General features: G+C 51.8%; 1 pseudogene; it reads right to left on the bottom strand.

Moving 5' to 3' along the window:
- Window positions 1-6,305: 6,305 nt before the first annotated feature.
- Window positions 6,306-6,401, bottom strand: LOC141572989 (small nucleolar RNA U13; annotated as a pseudogene).
- Between the last annotated feature and the right edge of the window lie 2,592 nt (window positions 6,402-8,993).

Genomic DNA, 8,993 nt, shown 5'->3' with positions numbered 1-8,993 from the left:
GTCTCAGGCAGAGCTAGATGTTCTGCTGGGGGTGGGAGGGGTGAGGGGAAGGGGAATCACCTTGATTTCCAGCCCTGCTTTCTGCCCACAATCCTCTTTCAGCTTTTCTTCAAACCAAAGTCCTTCCTGACTTTCTTACCTCTCAGACATTCCCAGTTACAGCCCCACTCAGCCTCTCCTGTTGTCATAGTTCCTCAAAGTCCCCTCCTCCTCTAAAACCAAATTTCTCCCCCCCCCCACTTGGTCCATTATCACTGTTGAACAATCCCATCCACCTTGGGCTGGGGGCCTGCACAGATCTCTCCCTCAGGCCAGCCTACGAGGCCCTCCCGTGGTTTCTTCTCCCGGCTCAATGACCAGGATCTCCAGGCACCAGCTCCCAGCTTTTTCCCCACAGCAGGGCAAAGATTCTTGATGTGAGAGGCAGATCACCACTAAGCTTCAGCTCTCAGCCTCTGCCTCAGTTGTGGCTGATGCCAGGCCTTCTCTTCACCCAGTCCTGGCCTTCAACTCACCCCTCCCAGTTACTCAAGACAGCCACAGAATCTTGACTCCTGGGCCAAAGAGCTGGCTACCACATTTGCTTCATCTTTGCCCGGCCTTCCAATGCCAGAATCCTGGAAAACAGTCATTCCCGTAGGCTGGGTCCCTTGCCAGTAACCCAAGAGTTGTCAGCACCCACTCTGAGCCTTGTCCCTGTCCCCAGCTCTCAGCCTTCAGCAATGTCTCATAACACAAGCAGCTCCCTCACTCTCCCTCCCCTTGCCCCCCTCCCACCCCAGCCCTAGGGAGTCTATTTTCCTTGCTCCAGATTACTTCTCAAATCAGGCCTGGTGGGATATTTTTCCAGAAAGTCTTCTGGCCTCTTTCTTTCTCTGCCTCCTCCTTTCTTCTGTCACACACACACACACACACACACACACACACACACACACACACACCATTTTGCCCATTTCTTTGTAGCACTTCAGAATCAGCTGTTTATTCTCCCACGGTTAGTTGGGCTTCCACACGGTCCTTCCACTGGTTGGCCTGGGAAATGCCCTGCCACAGCCTGGCTTACTCACCCCAGGAGAGGGTGGAGGGTGAGGGGGGCAATGCCTGGCTATGCCTGAGGGGCACCTGGCATCTTGAACTGGGATCCAGTCTCCGACTTGCCCTAATATCTCTTCCCTCACCAAAGCCCTCTTGTGACATCTACTTCCCAGTGACATAAACCCCTTGAACTGGACCCCAAAAGGCAATCCCTCTCCATAACCATCCTCCTCGAGGATGTTTCATACATGGTTGCTGTTTTCCCAAAGCCTGTGGCCAGGAGGCCTAGTCTGGGGAAAGAACTCTCCATCCTGGTTTTCAGGAAGGCACCCACACAGCAGGCTCTCAGCCAGTGCCAGCAAGCCCTCCTCTCCCTGTGGCTCTGCAGGTCCTTTCCCAGTGCCAGCCAAGCTTGTGGTGCCCTCCTCCAACCTGCCGGTCCCATTTGCTTCACAGGCAACTCCAGACTGTCAGCTATTCACGGGCGCCTTACCTCTTTTCTCTCCACCCCTTTCCTGGAAAACTGAGCCGCTGTGAAGCCCACCCCACCAACCTTGTGATGTGAGCTCTGCTCCCCAGCCCCGAGTGTGCAGGAGCACGTGGTACTGCCACCCTGTGCTTGGAACAAAGTTCAGAACGAACCAACCGAGAGCAAGCAGTTGCCCTCAGCCTGAACACTCTTCTTCTTCCCAACCCCTGCACCTGGGTAATGCTTACTCATCTTTCAAGTCTTAGCCTAGATGTCACTTCCTCCAGGAAGCCTTCCATGAATACCCCCACAAAGTCTGGATTTCCTGCCCTTCCTCTGAGCTCCCCTAATAATACCAGTCACACTACTCTACACTGGGTCTCTCTCACTCCCTCACAGTACTGAGAACTCTTTAGAGAAGGGATTACGCTTATTCAAAAGAGTATCCTTTGTGCTGGTCTGGCAACAAGCACTCAATAAATGCTTGATGGATGAATGAATGTTTGGGGTGGGGAACTTGATGGGAAAGAGGAGACAACACTCACTGGCTACTCACATGTTGTCCAGAGACATCTTGCACAGGCTGTACCGGCCTTTTCATCTGGTTGCCATTGCTCGCAGCTCCCTCTAATCTCCGGGTTGGGCTGGACTAAAGAGAATGGGGCAAGGCAGGGGAAGATAGTGGGAGAAAGAATGCGCACACTGTGATTACACAAAGAGGAAGCGCCAGGACGGCCAACCCAAATGGAGGGTCTTACTCGGGGCAAGACCTTGGTTGCCGTTGTCCAGGCTCAATAGGCTGAGATACCCTGCCTGGAGGCCAGGACAGAGGTCGCCCAGGGAGGCAAGGGGCTATGCAACGGCAAGAGCTGGGGTCATGGCCCATCCCATGCTGCGGACATCTGCACATTCTGAACTGGCTTGGAAATTTGGAAAGAGCAGTTCATTGTCTGTCCGGAGGCCTGGATTCTGTCCTTGCTGAGCTGTGTGATGTTGGACAATTCCATCTCCTCTCTGGGCCTCAACTTTCTCATGTACAAGGTCAGGTGACTTCCAAGGTTCATTCCAGCACTGACATCTAATATGAGTTCCTAGCACGGAAGGCCTGTATTTTCATTTGAGCAGCTCCTGACCCAAATTGGGACTCAGCAAAATATCAGCTGATGGCTGCCAGGGCCGAGAATGCAAGAAGGAAGTATTTTGGGGGAAGGGCGTAGTGTTAGACGTGTAGTAAGAGGCAGAGAGAGAATCTAATTTTGCATTTATCCCCACTTTCATTTTCCTTAAATGGTCAGTCACAACCTTGGGATGAGTTTGGCCAAAGAAAATTCTAGAATTTCAGGAGAGATAGGGAATGATCAAGGACAGGCTTGGAGAAGCCAGACACCTCTGGAAGCAGTTGGCACTGGGTCATTAAAGGGTAATGGAAGGGCATCTCTGTGACAACCCCCAAGGAGCAGCGTGGTGACAAGCCAGAAAGAAAACCAAGGGAAGGGGAAACCCCCAAACCTGGTGGTGTAGGCAGGGATGTGAGCAACAGCAGCCTTCCTCGTCTCCTCTCCACCAAGAACTGGCTGTGTGACTTTGGGAAAGAAACTTAACCTCTCTGGTCTTTCATTGAGGATAACAATATTACTTGCCCAAAGACAGGGCTTGGCTATATGATCTCATGGCTCCTCCCAGGGCTGAGATCAGGGATTGTGTGATCCCTCTAACTCTTCCTTCACTTCTGCCTACTCCCCTTCATAGACCTATGCTGAACACCCCTGTGTAAAGGGGGACCCAACTCTCATTTGAGTGTATGCCACCTGGGTTGCCTATGAAGAGCAGATGGCACAGAGGGTATGGGCAAGACTGGGAAGGGGGACGGAATTCTGACAGTCTAACCTACCAGGGTTGGAACATTTGATGCTCATTTTGGCCCTGGTGTCCAGTGGGTCTCCTGAGGAAATGAACAAACTGGATGAGGCTGTGAAAGGAACACAAGTGAGAATTCTGCTTGGGATCCTCAAAGCCCAGTTGGCCCCTTTCAGCCTTGCGTATAGCCACACTGTGTGCTGGCAGGGCTGCTGCTGGCAGGGCTGCTCCAGGCAGTAACTAGACCTGAAGAATCTACTCCCAGGTTGGTCTGACAAGGCTGCCACCAGCCCCTGCTGCCCGAGGTCTGCATGCAGACTCCTTTTGTCACTCTACCCTGGCCCTGCATCCTGGAATCCACAGCTGGCTGGGGCTTCCATATGCTGCATCTAGAGCAGCTTTGAAGCAGCTCTTCATTCAGCAAAAACAAAACAAACAAACAAAAAGCCCCCAAAACAAAAACGTGAGCCCTTGTTGGTTTACATCTTTAAAGAGCTGCAAGTACCACCTCTAATGCCATGGAGGGAAATGCATCGTCCACCCCTAGTCTCTGGGGATATTAATTTCTTAGGACAGGCACCAGAAACCACCACCAGGCAAGCCTACAGCACCAAGAAGCTAGACGGTGTTACTTCTGCCCTGTGTGATAAGGCAGACAAGTTACAAGTGCACCCTCTAGCCAGTGCGTCCAGGCCTAAGATCCTCCATTTCAAGCAAGCTGCAGACCTGAGAGAGGACAGGCTTGGTCCTGGAGCCCTGCAAAGCAGCAAGAGAGAAGCTCTGAGGAGGCTGAGCACCCCAAAATAGACTTGTGTTTTTTCACATCTTTTTCATGAGGCATGGGCATCTCTTGCAGCATGGAAAAAAAATAGCTTTGAAGTGTTAACAAATAAAGATTATAAAAAGCCCCAACTGTTCCCCATGTGGCTGCAGTGCCATAGAGGGGGTAGGGAAGAGGCTGGGAGAGGGGGCAGGGGAGCTGTGTGGTTTAGGAGCGCCCAGTCTCATCTCTTCTGGCCCATTTTCTCCCTCAGCAGCTGGTTCCATTACAGCGTGATGTTAAGGATGGGAGAGTTTTTTGTTGACCCTCAGAAGTGGTCTCTTGTGAGTGTGGATTACTTCCTGTTGACTGCTCCCAGGTAAAGGAATGCATGGCACAGAATGGGGAATCTTAAAAATAAATTGAGTTGCAATGAGGCTGCTTTAAATCAGGCAGCCCTACTGGGCGGAGAGTTTGTTTAGGAAATCCTCAGAGGGCTCATTGTTCTCGTCAAGGTCAGTTCAAGGTGGTCCTGAACTTGGACCACCCCCACCCCATGGACATTGCTGTGGGTCAGTAACCAAAGACGAGTTTAAGGTTGTAGCTGCTTTTGACGCAGGTTGAAGGATTGTGTGGAGGGTCATCCAGCAAGGGACCTGGTCCTCGTCTGTGCCCTGAACTCCCCTTGCCCGGCTCCAGGCGAGACCCATCCCTACACCCTTTGCCCTAGCCCTGGAGCCTTCTTGGTACTGGGACGCCAACAACCCAAGAAAGAGAATGGTGTAAGAGGTCCTGCAGGGGAGTCTAGAACTGGGGGTTCTCAGTAAAATCAGGAGGTTGACCTGGCTGGTATCTGAGGAGACTCTGGCCCTGACTTTTTATAACCAGGGGAGAATACCCCCAGTTCCCCAAAGCTCTGTGTTCCCCATGAAGTCTGGGACTGGTCCAGGACCCACTCCATCCGCTTTTACAGGCCTCCGTTCTTGTCTCCTGTCAATCTTCCTTACTTCTCCTTCTCCCTTCGCTTTGTCTCCTCTATTCTTTCCTTTCCCTTCCTTCACCTCCTGGGCAGAAATTTCTATAAAAATATATGCACGTGGCTCTGGCTTGGTTAAAAAGAGGAAGATGGCAGGCAGGTGGACAACCAGGATGCTAAGGACTCTTATTATGAATAATGGGCATTATTCAACCCTGGATGGGCAAGTGGTCAGGGAATGCTGGCCAGAAGTTTCCTGAAGTAGAGACAGTGGTGAGGGACCAACAGGGCAGCTGCATTGTCCCTGGCCTTCACTGACCGAAAAGTCCTCTCTCGGGCTCCAACCAGCCAGAGTGAGCAGACAGCTACCTTGGGAAATTGCAGCTACCTCCCAGGGTCATGGCTGAGAAGGGGGAGGGCTGTATGGAGGGTCCAACGCACCTTGTCCCAGCCAAAGCATTGCTCTGAGGGGTGTGGTCATTTCAGCTTACCAGACCCCGGGGCAAGGCATCAAATGAGATGGGGAGAAGCCAGGCAGACCAGACCCCTGGGGTGCTGACACAGGAGCAGAGGGCAAGGGAGCTGGTAACGATCATGATGCCATCCCAGTCATCCAGGAGCTTCAGATTATTATTATTTATTATTTATTATTTATTATTATTATTATTATTATTATTATTATTATTAATTGAGAGTCTCTTACATGCTCAGCATTGGACTATATGTACTATTTAAACTTGCAAACAATCCTATGAGGGGGTACTATTACTATCCCCACTTGGTAGCTGAGGACATTAAAACGTCAAGAAGTGATGTGACTTGCCAGGGTCTCAAAGCCGGCGGCCACAGGGTGAGGTTTCTCATCTGGCAACCGGCTCAGAGCCTCTCAGAGGAGACGGCACAGCCTGAGCCCCTTCCAACCTTGTGCATTAACACGTTGCTCTTAATTCATATTAAAACAACCCTCTCTATCTTACTGGAGAGAGAACTGAGGCCCAGAGCAGAAAATAGCCCATGCAAAGTCACTTAGGGAGTTTGTAGCCGCGTCAGACCCAGAGTGATAGCCACCCCCCAACACCCCGTGCCAAACTTTATCTTTGGATTTCAGTTTCCTCATGCATGAAACTAGGGGGTTCTATGGTGATCTCCCCTGGTTTTGAAGTTCTGACTGTGTGATGTTATCATATGATGTCTTTTTTTTTTTTAAACGTCAGATGGGTAATGTGCTGATGTTGTAACAAGGTTTGAGGGAGGCACATCTCACACAAGAGCGTGAACACCCAATCATCATACTTCCATATGATGTTTTACTCTGTCTTCAGGGAGGATCAACAAAGTGCTTCATGGCCTTAGGGAGATAGAAAGCAGAGAAACAGGAATGGACCAGCTGAGACTCGCCTCAAAGCCCCGCTGCAGCCCACACCCACCAAAATCCTGGCCCCACAGGGAGTCAAGAATGTGGAAATGTTTTCATGCCTCAGGCATGGGCTTCTAACTCAGCTGATGGGATATGTAATATGCAAATAAATAAATCTCTATCTCCAACAGAGGAACTGACAAATCTTAAGAGCTGGAGATGAGAACATACCATATGCCCTAGAGATGGGAATACAGGGAGAAGACCTGAAATGACTGTCACTTAGAGCCCAGGCAAAGGTTAACTGTAAACATGGTCAGCCGATCCTTAAATGGTCCCTTCACACAGCCCCTCTCAGCCAGGCTGACACTTAGGCAAGGGCTGTACCCTTCTCTTTCTTTGCTGAGGCCCATGGCTGCCCACCGCTCAGTGCGGCCCCTGGTCTGACTTATAGCAGCCTAGCAGGGATATGGTACCCTCAGGTCCCAAGAAGTCTTGGTCTAGATCTTGTCCCTTCCCAAAAGACAAAAAGAGCTGCCTCACTTAGCTACTCTTTCCAAGGCTAGGCGGGATCTCTGATGCCTTGGAAGGAATTCCTACAGCAAGCCTGATGGTATTTGACCAGGAAGAACAAAGAGGAATAAAGCTGAGCAGCTGGAGGCAAGAGAGGGTGAGAACTGGGTTAGAGATGCTACTCAGTGTCTTTTTGGAGGAATGGATCCTACTGCCTAAAGGAGCTGAGTGATCCTGGAGTGGGGAGGGGCTATCAAGGGACCCGCACAGGGCCCAGGGGTGAGCGGTAGGGAAAGTTCAGGTGCAGGGCAACTGGCAGAGAGGGGGCGTCCCTGTATTGGCAGCAGCACTTCAGGTTGTGGAGGGCCAGAAGGCAGCGTGGGCGTGAGGGTCAAGGTGGCCCCCGAATCACAGGCTGTTACTGTGCTCCATCCTGGACAGTGGCCGTTGGATGGATCGGGGTGAAACGAGAGACTAGCTGCTTGCTCCCCTTTCTCCCGGCCAGGTTCAGAAGGAAAGAATGGAAGCCAGACCTGCCTCTGGTGCATGATGTCTTATCTCTTATCTCCCTTCCACTGCCCAGGGCTCAGGACTCACAGCCCACTTTGCCCCTATAGACAGACGCCCTTGATAGTCCCACTGCAGGTGGAACCTCCTCCCTGCCCTGGAACTGGCTCCTTCCCATTGCTGGGCCACGATTGAGGGGCCACTGCCCCTTAGTAGCTAAGACACCCGATTCCTTCACCCACCCACCCCTTGTCCCGCCTTCACATCTCCCTCTTTCTGAGGAGATAACATTCTGAAAACTGCACATTGTGCTGAGTGCTGAAGGGACCAGGCGAGGACCAGTGGAGCAGCCAGGGCTCGGTGCGCTCTCTTTACCTTGGGCACAGAAAAGGGCCCTGGGGTGATCTCAGGATTGGTGGGGAGTGAGTCGTTCATTTACATGCTGCCTCTCCTCTGGGACCAGCTGGCCTGTCACCATTCCCTGTCTAGAAGCAGTGTCCTGGGCCAGGTCAGTGGGAGTGAATGTGTAAGGAAACAATACATGACTTTTAGGGTCTGGGGTCCAAAACCCAGCCTATAGGGAGCCAGGTGAGGGACATGGTTACTACATCCAGGGGTGGGATCCGCAGGCCAGCCTCCTGGTCAGTTCCCTCCCTATCCAGGGCTGTGCAAAGCCCAGAGGTAAGCCACCTGGAGGCCATATTCCCATCTTTGGACAGATGAACATTCTTGGAATGGTCCAGCCTCTGATCGGCAGGGCCACGCTTTGGTCCGCACTTAGGCTAGCGTACTGACTCCTATCCTGGCCTCTCCTCCTGCCTCTGGTGACTCACAGTGCTTTGGAATTTCACTCACGGCACTTCTGACGCATAACCTGGGAACCTGGCCACGAGCCAAGGAATAGTACTGTTGCTTCAACCTCAGCAGTGATTAATTTTGGCCCCCTGAGCTAGGTAGGGGCTATATAGAGTTGTGGAGAGGGAAGGCAGGCTGAACAAGCAAGATTGGGGTGGTGGGGCTGCTGCTGGACAGAAAGGCTTTCTTCCTGCTTCTGCTCACCTGCACACAGGTAGAAAACAAAGTGGGGACGCTATTGGCTTGGAGTGGTCAGACATACCTGGCTGGCCAAGCAAATTGAGCGACTGAGTTCAAAACCTAGACTGGCCACTATGCTTCTTGGAATGGCCTTCTGAACCTCAGTTTACCATTTTGTGAGTCTGAAAGGTTTGCTAGCCCCTCGTTTTGAATGTTAAGAATGACAGCCTCATTGCCGGATTGATGGACCTTCCATATCAATCCTAATGGCTTGAACTGTTATCTCCCCATTTTGAATCTTATGTGAGGGGCTGGCCTCAGGTGGGATTGTGGAGAAGGAAAGGGAGGGCTGTCATGACAGTGTACTGGGGAATTGAAGACCTGGATTCATTTCCAGGTCTGCCCTCACCCCAACTTCTCCCTATCAGGTACCTCAACGGTGAAAAGGCAGCAGATCCCCACGGCCCCAACAGCCCTCACTTCC

This window comes from Rhinolophus sinicus, chromosome 15 (genome assembly GCF_057876585.1).
Source record: "Rhinolophus sinicus isolate RSI-liver-muscle chromosome 15, RSI-T2T, whole genome shotgun sequence".
NCBI classification, from domain to species: domain Eukaryota; kingdom Metazoa; phylum Chordata; class Mammalia; order Chiroptera; family Rhinolophidae; genus Rhinolophus; species Rhinolophus sinicus.
This window is presented reverse-complemented; position numbering and strand designations above follow the sequence as displayed.